The sequence below is a fragment of the Apis cerana genome, linkage group LG3 (assembly GCF_029169275.1).
Source record: "Apis cerana isolate GH-2021 linkage group LG3, AcerK_1.0, whole genome shotgun sequence".
Classification (NCBI taxonomy): Eukaryota; Metazoa; Arthropoda; class Insecta; order Hymenoptera; family Apidae; genus Apis; species Apis cerana.
In genome coordinates this window covers 8,762,757-8,782,644 of record NC_083854.1, presented here as the reverse complement: position 1 = coordinate 8,782,644, position 19,888 = coordinate 8,762,757, and the positions used below count along the sequence as shown (strand labels likewise).

Genomic DNA, 19,888 nt, shown 5'->3' with positions numbered 1-19,888 from the left:
GAAAGAAAACATTGTCCTCGCTTCTCTTTGCTTACCGCCATCTTTTTTTCTTTATGCTCCTTTTCCATTGCGTATTGTGCATTGGGAACGGTGTTTGATTAAATTTTCTCCGGCTGGCGTGCGTGTTTCCATTGTACGCCGGCACATCGTTCAATTCGTTCTCCAGAGGCTCTTTTATGTCTTCCTGTATAGACACATTTAGCCAAACTCTTTTAAACGGGAGAAAGCGTGCGACGAGAAATCAAGAACGATTAATTTTTTCCCGAGTAAACAGTACACTTTTTTAATAATTGTCGCTATTTTTAGAACACTTGATTACTCTTTAATTCGAAAAGAATTCGATTTTTCTAAGAAAAGATTTATAGAGTTTTGAAACAAATTGCGGAGTACGGAGAAATATAAATTGCAAATTAATGAACAAACTATTCGGTTATAATGGTAACAAAACGATGGAATAAAATTTAAAAATTATGGATACGATTGTGCATTAAAGGCTTAACAGTTTATTTTTAAGATATTTTATTAATCTTATAGAGAAGTTTCAACGATTACGTTATTAGAATCAAAGATTTTTAACAATAATCTCAATTTGAGTCACTGGGAATAAATGCATGGGATTAAAAGAGAGAAGAAGAAAACATGAAAGTTATAACAGGGTATGGTTGAATCGAATCGAATTGAAAAGAGAAGTGCAAAAGTAGGTGGTCGTAGAAAAAGGGGAAAAATAGGAGGATCGTTGGATGAATATTAATCAAGGAATAAATATGGCCGACACGAAGAATTCGTAGTGACACACTGTTCCCTGCTTTTGCACGATAAAATACATGCCGATTCTAGTGACAAATTCGTGATTGTCTCGCGTCTACGTGACGTAAATAATTCCTCCATATTGTTGCTTCGTCGTCGTACCGTTCAACCGGAAATGACTCTCTCATGAATCTCAAAAATTCATTTATATCATATATATGTCGAATTTTTGATCGAGCTCTGTTGGATATATATTTTAGAATTTTATCTTGAAATATATTTGAATATTTTACATGTGAATAATATATATATATATATTTATATTATCAGTTAATTTTTAATTTTAAAATAAATTTTTTGTTACTTAAATCGTCATTATTTTTCTTTTTCTCTTATAAATTCATTTATTAAATTACCGTTTAAAAATCAAAAATTCTCACGATGATATAAAATTCAATTTTTTAGAACCGAGAAAATATTTTAACAAAAGTTGAAATATTAATACGATTTCAATGATTAAACGTAGAATAATTTCATGCTTTTAATTATCAGAATTCGGCTCAATGATTTTGATCAAATTGAATCTACAGATGTATTAATCCATACGCTCATCTTTCAATTATCAAACTATTCATCAGCTTTTCGATGTCTATGACGTTTTATGATTAGTCCAATTCATATATATATAAATATTCTCCATATAAAATCAACGCTATATATATCTTTGTTTGTCTCCACTCCTTCGAAACGATAAAATCGCATTTACAAAATCATAAAATTCAATTTATTATTATTATTTTTCAGATATTAAAGCTTTCTCGTAAAGCTTTCTTCTTTCAGCCATTTTTACGGTGCAAATATGTTTTATGTCTCTTTATATTTCAATCGTTTCGCTCATTCATCGTATAACCGATATGAATATTTCATATATCGAGATCAATTTATTCGAAAATTCATTTCCAAAGAGTTGAATTGTTCTTAATCGTTTCGTATCCAAGCGATCTTTACTTTAACTCGTTCCTCCCTCGTTTCGATAATTCCAATTCTATGCAAATTTCCCGCCCGATTCAACCTCAATCGAGAATGTTATTATCCTTTATCAAAGTCGATATTTCCTTCCTGCGTCAAATGATACTCGTTTTATTAATACAAAATGTTTACAACCGTGGAATATAATAATTGAATGGATATCGTCAACGTGCTCTCTGTAAACGCGCCGTTGCTTTTCCGATTTTCTCTTTAAATAATACGTGACGATGATAACATGGAAACTTTGTAATAAATTCGACGTTTGACGTATCTTTGTAATTTGTTTGACGTCGAAATGCAAATATTCGATCGTCAAAAAGAGGAAGGAAATATAAAATAATCATTTTGTATTGTATTTTGTTTCGATTAATAATTTTATCCTTCTGTGCTCTTTCGTTTTGGATTATTAAAATATTTTAATGATATAAAAATTTAAGGATTTCGGCAGAATTTTAATTAAATTTAATTTATTAAATTTTTATTATTATTATTATTATTATTTTTAAATGGTTTTAACGATTGAAAACATAATGTTTTTCCACCGTGCATTTTATTTTTCACTTTGAAGGTTTCTGTTCTGTGATATGAAATTGAAAGGTTGATCGTTCGCCGTGTTTGTTTCCATGGAAAATGGAAGGTAAGCGGTTCCATTCTGCAGGACTCGAATGAAATGTCGACATGGATCGCATCGATCGCGGGTAAACAGTTGAATTTTTCGATAAAATTGAAGGGAATGTATTTAAAAAATGTAGAAATTCTCTTTGATAGTTCATGAAATTTTTGTTATTCCTTTAAGTAGAAAATTTTTTCGTTCGATCTATGCTATTTGACAAAGAATGAAATTTTTACAAAGAATAAATTTTACAATCATTACGTTTGATAAAATAAATCTATTTGATTGAATAAATTTAAAAATATATATGCATATAGAATGGAAAATATAAAAAATGGAATTTTAAATTAAAAATAATTTTATATCTTATACGTAAATGAATTTACGCGCTTTTATTTTTACTTTATAATTCTTTTTTAAAATTGTTTTAAACATTAAAACTCAAACTCAGATTTATGCATAGCATAAATTTTCACGTTCGTCCGCTCATTCGAACAACATCAACATCAGCGAGAGATGCAAATTAGAATAAAAAATTATTCTTCGGTATACAAATATATTGTAATTAAACTATTACACTCGAATAAGAAAATTCCTATTTTTCTTCCCTCCTGTTAAATGAAACATTAAACAACAAATTATTTTTTCCAATACAAAAATCCTTCTTTATCTCAAAATATTTAAATTGTTATGCACATTTGAAACGAAACTTCATGAATATTCACGCGAAATTATTGCAAAATGTATATTCCACGAGAAGAATTTTATAATTTATGAACCATAACAAAATTGCAGGTTATCGTTAACCAAAGCTATTAAAATCACATTTCAATTCTATACGAACAAAAAAGAAAAAAAAAAGAAACAATCCTTCATCGCATGCAAATGAAATTACCGATCGTTTAGATTTCTCGTCGATTTCCACCTTCAAGTGCAATCACTACGTAGAATATTCAATTTCGATTACGATATATTCCCATCTTATTTTTATCTTAATTGTTTTTGAGAATATTCTTCTCATGTGCATTGAGAATTATTATTCGCGAAATTTCCACTCTAACAATTTGCGAAAAAATATTATCCAATATTAATTTATTGTCTTAATTTTCCAAAAGTTTTACTACTCAAATATATTAGTATCCTAAAGTTGATACATTTGAAAATTATTATCGAAAATCAACTTGCACTTGAAATAATATCAAAAACAACTCTCGAAAGTATCTTCCACGAATGGGAAATAATTTTAAATAATTTTCTTTAAAAATTTCTTACATGAACGCGCACCCTCAGCCCTCATCAAACACTAAATAAATAGATAAATAAATATCTTTAATTGGAAATTCAAACGATCAAAAATCAATGGGAGAAACGTGTATATATATATATATCCCAATTAAGTCACTACGAATACCACTTGGGGATATTGAATCGGCGAATCGAACGACATAATCGTCGCCATAAATCATTATTAAATACGTCCATTAGGTTGGTTTCGATCGCCACGTTTGGAGTCGGTCCGCGAGGACTGGTTCGATACTTTTTTGCGATTCCGCCTCTCCTCGCGCTCGTTTCACCCGATTCGTTTTCTGCTCTTTAACTTGTCGAGATTATCTTTTACCGTGGAACAGTAGCGGTTCGCGGCATACATATTTTCGACGATAACGTGGCCGTTTGCCGGTCAATATCGAGCGATTAAATTCCGCGAATTCCTCGTTTTAATCGCTCGCTCGACGCGAGATCGCGCGACCGTAAAAGTGCTCCAAGAGGCGAATGGACCGCTTTTTATCACTTTGACGAATACTTGAATTTTTTTTTTTTTTTTTTTTGATTTAAATAAGATCGAAATGTCGTACTTTTGGAAGGATTTTTAATAATCTCGGTTTTCGCTCCTCTCGTAAGAAATGTCTCGATTTTAGAAATTACTCAATTTTGTATCGAACACGTCATCCGATTATACCAGATCATTTCATTTGTTGTAATTAGACACGTGTAATTATTGTAAATATAATTTTGACCGCAAATAATAAAGGGTAAATTAAATTAACATTTACATGATTTCCAATGCAATGAATTTTAGTCTTGCATTTTGAATCAAGTTTATAAATAATTCGTTACGTAAATGTTATCAAAATGTTTAAATCTAGCGCAATAATCGTGATAAGTTATCGGGTAATAAAGAATGAAAAACGATATGCTTATTATACGAATAAATTGGATTCACTATCACTGAGAACAATGGGAACAATAATTGACGAAAATAAATAGGAAGTATAAATAATGTTTTATGTAAATGAAAGTTAAACGAGATTTAAATAACTCGGATTGAGATTAAAAATCGAATCAAATTATCCGTAACGTAATGTAAAAATGGTGGTGGTTAAAATAACAATTTTTAAAGGATAGTTAAAGAACTACTAATATCTTCAATATCCAAATTCAATAGCCATAATAATTTTTAAAGTAAAAATTATAAAAAGAATGATAATATTTTTTTGAATCCAACATTTTTATTAAAATGTTGTCCTCTTCTTTAAAGTTAATTAATTTTTTAAACTTCTCATAGTTTTCAAAGTTACGATTAGAAAGCGGATCGGCGATTTTCAATGTACCTAATAAAAATCCTCCTTAAATATTGCCAATTTGTCAAAAAAAATTGTCTAAAACTTTTATCCAAAGCTACGAATACGAGAAGACCCGTTTTCACAAAAGAAAACTGATTTTCCTAAATCCAAAAATTCCTAAATATAAAATAATCTCCTTAAAAAAGTTACTATATCGTTAATCAATTTTTGAAACCTTTCAAAACTTTTTAGCGGGAACGGAAGGCGGATCGCAAAGGAAAATCCATTTTCCTAAATCCAAACTTCTTATCTTCAGACACCTCGTTCCAAAGTTGCGCTGTTGATCAATTTTCGAAAATCTGTCAAAGTTTTCCATTCGAGAAGTTGCGAAACGAAGAGATAAAAAGCCGCAGATGCAAAACGCATTTGCGAGACACGGGATATACACACAACGCCATAAGTCATCCGTGGATCAAACGGATCGGAATAAGGTTGTTTTCACGAGCGCGCGCACACGATCCAAGCTCCGTGTACCGTGTCGCGAAATTTCGCCAAGGCGGCGAGTCGTTGAATATTCAGTTACATTCCGTTACATTATGCTAATTCGACGCGAAACGAAACAGGGAGAGATCCATAAGTAGCTTGTTGAACCGTTGTTCTGAACCGACGTAGGAACACGAAAACACGTGGCGCGATATAAGCAATCCCTAATCGAAACTTTGCCCGGCCCGTTAATTTATGGAATACATTACATCGAACGATTTCAACGTCACAATTTCTACGAATTGTTCTCTTTCTCTCGTTCGGCTCGCGGCAATATTACATGGCCAGGGGGGGCTAACCGGAGCGCGGATTTGATGATAGAGAGCGTACGTAACGAACGAGCTGTTGCCGGATTTCGCCTCCGTGAGAGGTGGATTGAATTATCGATGGGTTATTGACAGATTCGCTTTTTTCCCTTTTTCATCGAGCCTTTAAATTTTGCTCGATCGAGTGTGGGGTGTATAAAGTAACGAGAATAGCGGAGGTGATCGGATAGATTATAGGGTTAGTTAGCTTTGTTTTTTTGGGGATTTGGGAAGCTGAAGCGACGTCGAATTATTCGGGAAATGGGATGGAAACAATGAAATTTCTTTTATTTTGTATTTATCTCTTACTTTTTTCTTTATATCGGAATTTTCTGTTAATTATCTTGCTCGATCTTTCTTTTTAAAAATTTTTCTGATTAATACTAGGAGGGAGTTCTTTCTTCTCTCCCCCTTTAAAAATTTTCTAGTAGATAAAATGACGGAATTTTTTTACATTCTTCTTTGTTCCTTCTTTGACCAGTTTTAATAATATATATTTTTACGTATATCGTTCACGTTTTACAATTAACCAGCTTGATTGAAATCACGAATCAAGATGACAATTCACGATTCGATTTTCGATTAGCGCGAGACACGTATGGCTAATTTGAAGAAGTGTGCGCCAACTGTTTCACTTTGATTTGAACGGCGGCGAACCGTGAGAAAGGAAGCAAAGTTGTCGCTCGCGAAACGAACGAACAGAAAACGAAAACAAAAACTCGATCTGCAATTGTCAATTAACAGGACCTTCCGCCACGCGAATCGATCGCCATTTCGATGCTGGGCCGAGGAGGCAGAAAGGACACAACGCGAAATATTAATTACTTTTAAATAAATCGATGTTCCGATTTTTTAATATATCGAATCGTATACATTTTTCAACCAAGCGCACTATTCGTTCTCCAATTATTAAATAAATTAATTAATAAATAAATTGAAATTAGAGATATTTTTTTGGGTGACTATAATTATCGAGATCTCTATATCATTCCATCAAAAATCGTTTTATCTTCGTCTTCGATCCGAAATCGAGAATAGCACAAGAACGAGAAAAGAGGATTCGTACGAGCGCGTGATAAATTCGCATTAAATCCTCGAACGATGTGACGCAAGATAAAAAAGACAAACGTTGAATCAAAAGTAGTCTCTCCCTCTCTCTGTCTCTTCAATTAAAATAAATTTGCATTAAAATCGACGCAGAGTTTTCCTCGGTCTGCGGTGATGTTGGAATCAACGGTTGGTATCGCGATCCGCTGGTGGTAACGCACAATAGGCCGTGCAGCCTAATTGCGTAACGAAATCGACGATAACGAAGCCACGGCGCGGAGAGCACATAGGAAAGAGAAAATCGCCAGGTAATTCACGTATCGGCGAGAGTCGGGCTTCCAGAGCTGAGCCCAAAGTGGAAAGTAATTGGCTACCTGTTACCTGGGATCGTGATGAAGAAATTGCGCTGAAAAACCGATTGTGTTAATCGAGGCTCTCCGCACTGTGATTCGCGGTGAAAATATTTATGTAATTGTCGATTAAGATGCGCGAGATTAATTAACCACGAGTATATAATTTAATTTAGAGAATTAAACGTTTCGATTAAAATTCATGGAATATTATTTGAGAGGCAGCAGGAAATTAAGAAGAAGCGAGTAAGATTTATCGATCGATCATTTTTCTCATTTCGAAGTTGAACAAATTGATTTGAGAAAATTGGTTGAGAATAAAGTTTGTGTTTTTTCTTGTGGATTATAATAAGAGGAAAAATAAAATAAAAAAAAGAAGAATCGATAGAAGAGATTAATCATGAATTTGAGCGAATATTTTAGACAAATTGCTTTCAGTTTGATGGCCACGCGACGCAAGAACCTTCGATTGACCTTTGTCCTCCAATAAGCGAGATATTAGAATGCAGTCTCTTAACCTGAATTTCGCGAACCCTCCATCAAAAGCGATTCTCTATTTAAAATTGCTAATGTTCGATCGATCTCGATCGGTCTTCCCTCGTAATTTAGCTTAATTAAGATAGAAAAAAAGAATAAAAAGCGAATTCCCTTTGTCACATTTGCTTTACGTCACACAAATTTTGTTTTCCAAAAAAATTATACGAGTATAAAGGAAATGAATCGAATTGAAAAATATTCTTTTCATTTTTACACTTGTACAATTTCAGTGGAAATGAGACGAGGATCCAAAAATGGAATTCCTTTTTTACGGTTTTTTACGGGCGTTCAGGGATCCCTGGCGTTCGCCACATAAATGGCCACATCGTCCAAACGTAACACTTGTTCAAACGTGACGCACATGTAAGGATAATAAAAGCTCGTGGCCGCTTGTGTTACTGTGCAAGTCGGCTACAATAATTTGTTTAACTGCTCGGCCGGCGTCGCGTCGTCGAGACCTCGAAATAACAAATTACGTGGCACGACTAATGATAATCCTCGTATATATATATATATACTCACTTTTGTATAATAACACGTTCGAGACCATTATTCATTGATATCGGAGAGGAATTCATGGTCACGAACATTTTTACATTTTTTTTCTAATCCTCTAATCTTTAAAGATAAAAATCTTTGTTTCTCTTCGAATATTTTTAAATTCTTCTCGAATAAGCAATTCGTATTTCTCAATCTTGAACTAGTCGCTACCAGGGATATGAATATATTTTATATTAGATAGAATTACGGTCAAGATTAGTGTGACGTTCTTGCAAAATAAAAAAAAAAGCGTATATGAATATTTATAATTTTGTATGGACGTTCTACGTTTCTAACTTTTGAATCTTTTATATCGAATATCAAATGTAATATCGAATGTACGTGTATTAATGTTAATTTAAAAGCAACCATGAGAAGCATGAGAATTTATTCGTAATTTAAAAGAAATATGATAAATTTCTTCCAACTACGAATTTCTGTTAAATTTTCAAACAAACTCAGGTGAAAATTCCAATTGCAAATTTTAATTTCAACGAAATTTTCAACTATCATTCCCGTTTAAATTATCTTCACAAAATTTTCCTATGTATATATATATATTTCGATCTCACTCGACAACGCGTTGTTTTCAGTTGTTACAAAACACACGTCAGCTTGGAGCCCGGATCAGAAGTTTCCAATTAAAACCCCTTCCCTCCTCGGTTCGAACTTTCTACAGACTCGCGGATGGAATCACGAGGTATTCGGCTAATTAGAGAATTGAACGGTTTCATTACGGGTACTGGAACAAACGAAAGGATGAAAAACGAGCAAAAGCGTACGAAAGCGCGCGCGAAACGCGTAGCTCGGCACAATGCTATCGGAAGTCGAACAATTATTCTCTATCCTCTTTGTCCCTCCCCCCTCTCTCTCTCTTCCCCCTCCCTCTTCCTCCTTCCCTCTCTCTCTCTCTCTCTCTCCTCGCTTGTTTTCCCGCGAAATGAACGGAACACAAGGTATTCGAGGTATAAGAGTCGTGTAAACCAGGCGTTATTCCGTGGAGGCGAGGTTGCGCTCGCTTGCTTTTACGACCAATTACACACACGTATCACCGTCACGTAAAGTATTCCCGAGCAATCGTTCGTTTCTTATCGTCACGGGACCCACGATCTCGAATCGCGTCGCCTTTTTCATCCTTCTCGGAGATTTTAAATCGTGGCGTTTCTTTTTTTCTCTTTTTTTCTCTTTCGCCATTTTTTTCCTGAGAGGCATCGTTAAGGAATCGCGCGATAAAGGATGATTTGACTGAAAGATGACACCGTTGTTCGGACACCGTTGTTTCAAGCGTCTCCTGGAAGGAGAGATGAAACGGAAGTGGAAACTTCTTTTCTTTCAGCTGAAGTGGAACTCGAGATTTGTTGAAGGTTTTCTTTTCGTCGCTTCCACGATCTCGTTTTCTATTTATGAATGGTGCCTTCTTTTTTTACAGGGAATAATTTTAACTAAGTTATCGGAAGAAATGTTCGTAAATTTTCAATCGTTCTTGATTACTTTTTGTCTAAATTGTCGATACGATTTTTATGAAATCGAACGTGAGAATCGTAGCGGCAATTTTTATTCGTGTATTAAAAAGGAGAGTAGGAAGTGTGGTATCAAGTTCGATAACGTGAAATAATCTCGACTATTTTTTTCTTCTTCTTCTTTTTTTATTTTTATTTCAACTTTTTGAAACAAAGCCAATAGAAGAGAGAATAATAAAGTAACTCGACGGAAGATCGTAAATTTTTCAGTATTTCCATGTTTTTCCTCCGGAATTGTATTGAAACGAACATTCTCGATTATTTATTATTTATTAATCATTTATATATCACGTGTAAATATATATATATATATAGTTGGGATACAAGTTGAGAAGGAGTTTTAGATCGGAGTTTAGGAGGGACGAGAGATGATCGATCGACAGTTCGATGGATAAGGATACAACTTTTCGTGATTGTTGATCGTTCTAGCAAGATCTTGGAAAGGAATTCAACGATAATGGTTTCGATGATATAGTCGCGCTATTGACTTCGTTCTGTTTAACGATTTGTGACCGGCAAATTTCTACGAATGTCGCGATAAAAATTTAATTCCGTCATGAATAATAAAAATGTTCCAAGAAATACGAATACTTTTTTTCCTTCTATCTGTGAATCTCGTGAATCACCGCCCGTTCTCGATAACAATTCCTATCTTGCAAAATTGTGTACTGCAAAATTTTAATATTAATGAGTATCCCATTGCAAATCGCGGATTGGACGAAATTTAAATATCGATACATAGGATTTAAATATTGATATATTTATTTGGAAATTCTGGATTGCAATTGTCATCCGTACATTTAAATAATTTAGAGAAAAAGAATCCTCGAAATAATTACACGATCCTCGAACTTTACTTTTCGAAGTGAAAATTTGATTCCAATAACACACACAAAAAAAAAGAAAAATTATCGTGATACAAAAGATCAAAATTCTAAATAGTAACAAAAGCAAAATAGTTTCATAATCCAATTTTTCAAAACAAAAGCTCGACACGATGCAAGGAATAGTGTAAGAATTTCTAAATAATAGGAAAAAAGGAAATGCTTAAATTCTAAGATTCGAAGCACAGCGCGATATTACTCACAATCAGTCGACTGTTGGATCGCAGCACGGTAATCAGTGATTAGCATCCTCGCGAACTAACGCAACCACTTTTTCTCTTCCCCAGATAAAAGCAAGTTTATCGGCGAGGCGTCGAGCCTCAATAAATTTGAGCCGGGTCGCTCTTTATCGTTGCACGATTATCACTCTGGCTCCTGATAGCGACTTCCTTTTCCATATTGCGCCGCCGTTTGTTAACGCGCAAGTAGGTATTTCTGTGCCGCTCTTTCACGCACGCTCACGTGTGCGTCTATATTGCGTAATTTTTTTTCTTTCCTTTTTTTTTCTCGTGTTCACTCGCACGGATAGAATTAACACAAGGCAAGAATTAACGAGGACGAGCAATCCCCTCCTTCGAATGGAATCGAATAGATTTCACGGAGTTTAATTCAGCCTTTAAAAAGCTTGGATGCGATTTTCCTTCGCGGGAACGAAAGAAGAAAATGCGCTCGAAATCTAATCGGAAAAATTGTAAAAATTTTGATAATGGATACAGAGTTATGCATATATATGTACGCTATAGAGTTGTTATTAAGCCTGGTTATTAAAGCTCGGGTGATTGAGATTACGGTTATGATTACGATTATAGTTGTTGCTGTCACGTTATATTATTATGAGTAAACTATGGCTGATTATGATTTTACGAGCGAAGTATCATTAATTGTTAAGAAAGTGTAATCGTTGATTATTATAGTATTTTCTTTGTAATTAGTAAATTGTAATTTTAAAGAAATTTGATTAGGAAATAAGGTATTTTCTCGAGAAGGGTCATCTCCTAATTTATTTCGATAATAATAAATAAATTAAAAGAAGATGTAAATAATCCAATTTGCTTTTCTACAAAAATTTCTACAATTATTAATAAAATCGACATTGTTAATCGAATTTTCTTTCGTTATTTTCTTTTGAAATTTCGTGAAGTAAATAAATAAATAAAATTTCGTCTAACAAAATTCCACTGGAAGATTTTAGCGCGGGATTTTATTCCAAGCCCTGTGTGATACCGCCACCATTTCACACTCTGGAGCAATTATATCGTTGGAACAGGCGTTGGAGATAGGAATAACGATGAACCGAATGTGGACACATGGGTAAACATTCGTGAAAACGCTGGGACCGAACTACAAAGGATCGTAATTAACGGAGCGGGCGATCTCTGGAGGAAGGCGAAGGGGAGGGAAACAGGGTGGGGGTAGATTTCATTTCAATTCCGTTTACGATCCATTACTGCTTTTTGTGCACTGCTGAGACGTAAAAGTCACACGCGCCATGTGATGGTTAAAGAGCGAGAGAAGTTTTGCGCTTAGAACTCTTTTCGCTTGAGAAAATTGTCTTCTGTCCGTTACGTGCGTCAAGAGTGGCGTTTTAAAGCGCTAGGAAAGAATTGAAGGGGCGACGTTTCGAGTTTCGTGTAAAATATGCATACGGAAAAAAAAAATAATTTAAGAAAATTGGAAAAGGATATAATCGCGAATACAGTGGAAATTAGAAAACAAATTAATCGTTTGTGAACTTTTTTTTCTATATATTTTTTATTATTAATATGTTGGAAGTTAAAATTAACTTAAAAAAACAATGGACAATAAGTAATTTTTTCTCGAATATCTTTGCAAATAAATGCTTAAATATAAACAGAAAATAAGTCTTTAATTTTACAACTATTTGAACTATTTATTCTTTCAGAATTTTTCCACCGTTTATAACAATTATCTATTACTTAATAATCTATCACAGAATATTGCAAAAATAAATATAAATAATTTAAGACCCGGTTAATAATTTTCAACTATTTCTGTCGATAATGATACTTTTTAGTAATAATTCTCAAGCGATTGATCAGTTGGCCATGGGTCATTAACACACCCCGTCTATTTATTTCCACGAGCGTTGTACGCCCTAAAAATTCGCGCCGTTATTTTTAAAACGTTCAACTCGATAAGACGAGCCGTGCGTGAATTATTATGTAACAAGGGGTGGAAGATGTCGATTAATTATAAGTCGTAGAATATATCGGGCAACGCTTATGCACGGAGCGGTCGAGGCTTGACATTAATGACGCAAACAGCCCCCCTACTTAGGGGTGGAAACCGTTTTGATTACATTTACGCCGCATTAGTGACAGCTTTACCCTGTTATGCGAAGGGAAAAGACAATCCGACGTCTTTTCGTTCTTACGAACTCGTTAAAACTTGTTTATAGAATTTTAGAAAATTCTTGATTTTTGCCGAATCGATATCATGGAAGGTTCTGTGTAAATAAAAGTGTAGATAATTATTATATCTAATTTTCGTTGAGTCAGCCAGTTTTTTATGAAAATTGATAGAAACTCGCTCTCTGTATAATTTTCTCTTGCAATCTTTACAATATTAAGTCGATATCATTAAGTCGCAAGAAAAATCTCTTCTTTCGACGCGGATATTTAAATTTAAACACTCTCGTGATCAAACTATTAACATTTTATATAAATCAACACTAATCTAATCTATCTAATCTTAATACTATCAAAATAATCATTATTAAAATCGAACTAAACTAAACCAGCCAGAAAAATCTTCATCCCTCCACTCAACGAACTAATAATTTAATTTAATTACCTAATCGAAAACCCTAATCTCTTCGTCAAAACAGTTTGGAATCAACCACCTTGGCACAACAACTTCATAAATTTCTCTATCCGACACAGATCCACAGATACCTGATCAAACGTGTCTATTAACTCTGTAATGTTGTATCTGATCTTATCGCTTGGCCGCAAATCCGACCGACCTGATCAATTAATAAATTACAAATTTCCAGTTTCCAATCGAGTCACGTTTTCAAATAAACCCCGGAAATCGCAGCGACCTCCAACCAGTTCCCCATCCCATCGACTGACACTGGAATTCTTGGAGCCGCGGCATCGCGATTTCTCTATCACGAAACACGAGGACGATTCGTACGTGGCCGGCCAGGTTGTAAATCATCCTTGCTGTCAAGGGGGAGATCCACGAGAGCGCGTTAGACCGTGCAACTTGGAATTTCAAATCGCGATTTCTTGCCGGCCGGCCCTCCAGGGCGTCCTCGATCCAACGATAAATCAAAGGATGCCGCTTATTAGACTCGTGACAAAGTTTCGAGACGCGTTCTCTTCTTTGGAGAGAACGCAGGCAAATTCGATCGTTCGATTCGTGTTCGATCGAGACGCGGACTTATCCAGAGAAAGATTGACGCGGTGAATTGAATGAAATGAAAGGGATATTGGGGTGGATATTATTGGTGATGATTGGGGGAAGATGGCACGAGTAATGGAAAGATCGGTGGATGTTCGATTTTGGAAATATTTTTTAATATCGCGTGATTTTTAGGATCGACGAAGGGATCGATTTTCGAGGGATAACTGCAAGTTGTGGTAATGGAGATTGGAATAAATGATTTTTGGGAATTTTTAAATTGTGATTGTAAGAATTGTAAGAAGTTCGTAAGTCGATTTTTTTGTTGAATTTTGATACGATCTTAAGGATTGATTGAAAGATATTATTATCGATTATGGCGTTATGAAAATTGTAAGAAATATTCGAGTATTTTTGGGAATTTTTAGATTAATTGAGATTAGAATGAACAATATTTAGATATTTTTGGGAATTTTTAGATGTTAATAATTTTTTATTAAATTTTGATATAATTTTAAGGATCGATCGAGAGATGTCATCAGTTGTAAAATAATTGAAAGAAGTTTGAGCGTTTTTAGATATGATACGATCTCGCGGATCTTGATGATGAAGTTTACGATTGATTTTCAAGTTAAATCTAGACAGAGGTTCATGAATTACTCGAAGATCATAAATTCTACACGAAGACTGGCGCGACCTATATGCGGCTAAAAGATAATGTTAATAACTTTTCTATCGCGCTCTAATATCTGTTTTCTCATCGTGAAAATAGAACAATAACCTCGTGGAAAAAATTGATTATTAAAAGTTAGCGTAGTAGAAACTTTCTTGTAATAATTCCTTTATATTCTTAACATTAAATAATTCTAATAGTAATGAAAATATTATACAGGAATGAGATAAACTTTCTTTGTATAAAAAAAGATTATCTTCTGACAAAAAATATTTTAATTTAAAATTTTCTGAATTATAAAAAATATACATATATAATGAAAATACGAAGATGTTATTTTCAAAAATTAATTTCGAGATAATCTACGTTATTTAATAATTATAATTTAATAAAAGAAATTTTATTATATGTCGAGGTTCTCAGATTTTAGAAATTTCCATCATTATAACCAGAAGATCATATATATGTATATAAAAGAGATAAAAGTACAAACAAATAAATTATAATTAAATTCAATTTTGATTATAATTCTACGCAACGAGATTAAACTTCATTAAAATTTTACGATCTATTCTTTTACTCCTGTTAATTTCTACTTCTTCAAAGAGAATGAAAAATTATCATATGTAACTTTTATGCGACAAAAAAATGCTATTATAATTAAAAATCATAATAACTTCATCTTCAAATGAAAGCTAATTTATAAAGCCGATCTTTAATTATCTTTTCCAATTCCGATCAATCACGATTCTTGTGATCGATATCACTTTTACTAAAAATAGCTCCATTATACGTAAAAATATAAACTTTTATTCTCTCGTGGAATCAACAAATTACATCACATAAAAAGTTCCAATTATTGATTCAATTTATATCACACCTTCTTCGATTCAACTCAATCACAATTATTGTTCTTTTTCCCATCGCAATTATATTTTAAATTTTAAATCTTCGCATCAAACTTTTCCACTACTTAATCCTCAAATCTTCAATTTCCAATCAATCTCTTCAATAAGAATTCCCACCCGTCTCTCGACAAATCAACATCTTAAATTCCTAAACATACCACAATTAAATTTCGCGTTGAATCCTTCACTTACTAATATCTTTCCAATCAAACTTTTCTCACTACTTTGATCTTCGATTTCCACGAAAAAAGCTCCACTTTCGATCGATCTCTTCAAGCACAGAAATCCTCTCAAACCCTCTTCTCCTTCGCATCTCTCCAATTCCCACACTCATCTCTCAAACTTTTCAAACGCACCACAATAAAACTTCACGCGAATTCACAATATCTTTCTAACCACTGCTTCAATTTTTACAAAAAAAAAAAAAAAAAGAAAATCCTCTTAGTTTCATCGTTACACCCGATCCCTCTCAACAACCCTTTGCACGCAAAATTTTAAAATTTCACCACCATTAAATCGTATCGTTCCACCCAAACATCTTCGTTACCTCAACTTCCAATTATTCCTCCTCTCTCTAGAAGCTATCACTCCCGATCGACCCTTCTCTCTCACACTTCCTCCCCTCACGAGAATTCATCCCTCGAAAAGAGACGAAATCCCTCCCCTTCTTCTTCCCCTAAAAAAAAAAAAAAGAAGAAGAAGAAGTAATCGAGAAGTCCCTGTTGGCGAACTCGTTCCTTTTCCTTTCCCACGCGAACCGACGCGAAAAAGTGTCGAAAAGCGACTGTGTGTGGTCCTCCCCCACGAGTCGGTTTTTCCACGAGCCGGGCGGCGGAAGCACGTGTCGCGATAAGCGAGGCGCGGGACGAAACGAGCGGGTTGATAATCGCGCGGAACACGAGGAGCAACGGGGAATCGCTTTGTGGCGACTATTTGCGGAGGCAGGCAGGCAGAGGAGGTTGGAGGCCGTGGGAGAAAGGGAGACCGGCGGCGGGCGGGGAGGGGTGGCGCGCGCGTTTGAGAAAAAGGGTGAGGGGGAGAAAAGCGTATCGGGTTGGAAAATATGTTGGAACGCGTAATACCCACGCATCCCTCCTACCTTCCCTTTCCTCTTTCTCTTCACCCTCCTCTCTACATCCCTTTACTATTTCTCGCCCATTCTTTTCTCTCCTTTTCTCTTCCTCTCATTCGTTTCTGGCTTTTTCTTCTCCTTCCTCTTCTGCAGTTTTTTTCGATCATCGAGAAGTATATTCGAGTATTCGGATTCGATTATTTTATTCGGATCGATTATTTTAACAAAATAAATCAATAAAACCTGAAGCTATGGACATTTGTTAAATCTTAATTCCATCGTTGAATTTCGTTCTTTTTTTGCAAATTTTTTGTTTCTTTTTTTTTTGGAAATTCGAAGAGATTATCGGTAAAATATTCGGTTAATGAAAGAAGTGGGAGATTTTTGAACGAGTGAGAAAATTTCTTCCAGGCTACATGCTTGGAAACGTTCGGGGGAAGAGAAAAAGCGAAATTCATTATCCACGTGTACACATCACGTGTGTACACACAGCAGGGAGGAATAAAGAAATATAAAATGAGAGTAGAAGAGGTGGGAAAAACGGGGAAAATGGCGGGCGAAAATACTAGAGGGAAACGCGATAACGAAATCTCGGCACAGTCGATGAAGCCTTACAGGGATCGAATCGTTCTCGTTTAAACGCATTTAACGTTCCACGTCGTTGTTTCCTTTTTTTTTTTTTTTTTCATCGAGATTTCGCGGATTACTCGAAGCGGATGGGACGCGGCAAAGCGGAGGGACACGCAGTTTTCGCTCTGATGGACGCTCCGATTGTCCGAAAGGAAACTCAAAAGTAAGTACTTTTATAGAATATTTTTCCACTTTTGACAAAATATTCGATGATTTTACTTTTTTTTTTAATTTTGTTTAGAAGAGTTTAAAGAATCGTAGAATTTTTGGAATAGTTAAAATTTGTAAAAGAAGGTAGATATCGTTGAGAGTTTCGATCGAAATTGTATCGATTAAACGATTCTTCTAATTGGAAGGATATTATAGAAAGTTTAACGTTTTCTTTAATCATTTCTAATCATAGAATTTCGTTCGGATAATAGTTATAATTAGTTTAAAATTTATAATAGAATTAAATATCACTGGGATATTTAACAATTGTTAAAACAATTTTCATCACGAAACTTGATAAAACAATCCAATCGAATATGTTTCGTTCCGAATACATTACCGAACTTGTGTATCCTCCTTTCGAAAAAAATACGTTCAATTGAATTATATCGTTAAATATTCAGCTTTATTATAATGAACTGGAGTATGAATTTTCTTTTCGTATATACATATTCATATAATAACCAACAACGTGAAAACAGGAATAATTTAATCTTTGGAAAATGGAATTAAATTCGCGCTACAAAGATCATATTTTTCAGTCTCGTGTAATTTACTAAGCGTAATTCGTCTGTGGATAATTCGAGCAACGCGATTAAAAATTAACACGTAATTTCAACTGACAAGTACGAGTTTCCGCGACGATAAACGGAGGGGAATAAATTATTCCCTTCTTCAAATGCGTATCATTATGTGTTGTGCAAATTTTAATTCAATTTTTTCCTTTCCTTTTTCTTTTTTAAATAGAACCGATTAAACGCGAGATATTAACGACACATCTGAATATATTAGGAGGTGAACACGCTGATAATGAATAGCACTCTTGGGAAATAACTATAAGTACGAAGGTATCGGATTAATTTAATGATCGACGCGAACGAATCATCCACCATGGAATATTTCACCACGTGTTTAATCGCGTATCGCGTAAAATTCGATCTGAATTTGTCGAGCCATCCGTTTAAACGAGCCTCTTTTTTGTCCCGTGATTAATGGTATAAAAATTTCCAGGCGTGCAAATATCGCGACACGACCAATGAACAGTTCGACGCGAGGACTATAATCGATACAGATAATCAACGTTTTTGCTCTGATTTTTCGAACGGAACGGATTAAATATTTGAAAGAAATATTTTTTTTCGTCCATCGCGATAAAAGAGAATATTATTTTACAACTACTCGTATCGAAATGAAAATTTTCGAAAAACAAGATCCAACTGGATTTCCATAATAGCGGATTCAGATGAGAGGAAAATGTTTAGATCTTTCGATGAAGAAAGTCGGAGAAAATATATAATATGAAACGGTGTGTACAATGATCGGTTTAAGCGAGTGAGGATGTGAAGGCGGTACATGACAACTTTATGGCACATTTTCGCGCGAAAATACCACAACGAGCATTCATTTCTGTGATGGCGAGTCAATGTAAAACACGTACGCGATGCAGGTTGCCAATATTGGTCGACACAGGTGACAACGAGACAAATATTAATTACAACCGTTGTGTATCACCCGTTGTGTTGGCTCGTGAAAATTTACAACGAGCAATAATTGATGGAAAAAAACTTGGGCTGAAACGTTCGAGCGTGGAAAATTTACGATAATAATGATCGATCGTATTAATTAGAAATTTCGAAATTTCTAAAAATAATCGTTTCCGCGTTTAAATGTGTTTTCTGGCGACTTTGGAATAAACTTGAACGCATGATTTTAATGACTTTTCGCGAATAATCTTCTTGATCTTCATTTTCGATTTTACGTTTAATATAATATTCAATCGCTTATTTATCAATAATTGTAACTCAATTATATATCGTTACATCAGCAAATTTATTTTTCAACCTTTGTATCAAGTGAAAGCTAACCATGATCCATTAACTTGCAACACTAAATTTTAATAACCTAGTCGTTTTAATTAAACGAAACCAATTATTTCACCTTTCGGATGAAATAATTTCAACGAGTGCTCCGAAATCCCAGCTCCTTTCCCCCCTTAATTATCTCCCCTCTGCGAAATTATTATTCCACGCGCAAAGAGTGGAGTGGGGGGCAATAATAGTTGCATAAAATTAATCGCATAATCGTGAAAAGATCTTGCGCGGTCAAAGGATAAGCGAGATTAGATTAGATTGGGAGGAAGGAGGAATCCTGTGCACACCAGACGCAACAAAAGCGCGCGGATAGTTTCGCGACTCGACGAGATTAACCGCCGTTTTTCCTTTTTCTCCTCTTTTTTTCCGCAGGCAAATTTTTCACCTGTTTAATCCGTTTGAGCACGTTGGTGGACGAGTTGGACACGCGTTGGAACGGGGGAGGGGTGGGTTAATTATCCGAGTGAAAGAGGCAGAAC

At 34.6% G+C, this 19,888-nt stretch overlaps 2 protein-coding genes and 2 long non-coding RNA genes across 14 annotated transcripts in view; 2 read left to right on the top strand and 2 right to left on the bottom strand.

Annotated features, from left to right (window-relative positions):
• The window catches only part of LOC108002413 (polycomb group protein Pc-like), a 222,636-nt gene that overhangs the window by 16,647 nt on the left and 186,101 nt on the right, over positions 1–19,888 (top strand). The gene's annotated exons all lie outside the window — the stretch shown is intronic.
• Positions 1–19,888, bottom strand: part of LOC107998103 (ras-related protein Rab-37) — a 215,263-nt gene that overhangs the window by 16,609 nt on the left and 178,766 nt on the right. The gene's annotated exons all lie outside the window — the stretch shown is intronic.
• LOC133665810 (uncharacterized) lies at positions 191–16,778 on the bottom strand. The gene is made up of 3 exons (XR_009829182.1): positions 15,819–16,778; positions 8,845–11,352; positions 191–347 (listed from the first exon to the last, which is right to left on the bottom strand). It is a non-coding gene; the product is annotated as an uncharacterized LOC133665810 (long non-coding RNA).
• On the top strand, positions 12,103–16,062 carry LOC133665811 (uncharacterized). The gene is made up of 2 exons (XR_009829183.1): positions 12,103–14,453; positions 14,505–16,062. It is a non-coding gene; the product is annotated as an uncharacterized LOC133665811 (long non-coding RNA).